This window comes from Myotis brandtii, unplaced genomic scaffold, assembly GCF_000412655.1.
Source record: "Myotis brandtii unplaced genomic scaffold, ASM41265v1 scaffold132, whole genome shotgun sequence".
NCBI lineage: Eukaryota > Metazoa > Chordata > Mammalia > Chiroptera > Vespertilionidae > Myotis > Myotis brandtii.
Window position 1 is genome coordinate 4,480,246 of NW_005354673.1, and position 760 is coordinate 4,481,005.

Here is a 760-nt window from a genome sequence, read left to right on the forward strand (position 1 = left end):
TTGAGGAAGAGTGGGACACATGTACCTAAGAAGCCGCTGCCCGAAGCCCTCTCTTTACCATCCTTTAATCAAATTAGGCTAAGGCAGCATCCTAAGATCTCCTTCCTAAAACAGGTTTTTCCGTCTGAATCTCTTGGGCAGGAGAGGGGGAGACATAAAGGTTCTGAGTCTTGTTTCTTCATAAACAGCTTAAAGTCAATAGCCCAAAAGGCAGCTTCGGGGTTGCAAAACTTCGGTTCCCTTCAACCCTCCATCCGAGTCTCAGCGCACTCCTGGTTTGAAGTGTTCTGAGGACAGACACCCCGAGAAAACTGGTGCAGGACGGCAGGTGTTTCTCCGGTCTCCACGCCCAGCAGGGGAGCTGGAAGTTCGGGGGTTACTTCCAGGCCTTCCTCCCCACGCAGACCTACCTGGAGTCATAAACATTTTGCCCATAATCTGAGGGGTCCCGCGTGGGGCCGCGGCGAATCCCTTAAGCGCTAAGCCCTGGCTCTCCTCGCGCCCCAACGTCGCTGTGGGAGTGGGAGCACCGCAGGGGAGAGCGACCTCGCAGGAGTCCTCGCCCGGGCTGGGGAGCGCCTGCCGGAGGGCTGCAGACTCCCCATTACAAGAATTTGCTTGGGGCTGCGATGGCGACAGCGGCGGGGACAGAGGGTGGGGAGGGGGCCAGATCAAAGGAAGCGCGGAGGAGCCAGACCTCCCGAGAGGGCGGGGGATCCCGGGGCGCTGACCCCGAGAGCCGTGAGCGCTCAGTGCCTGG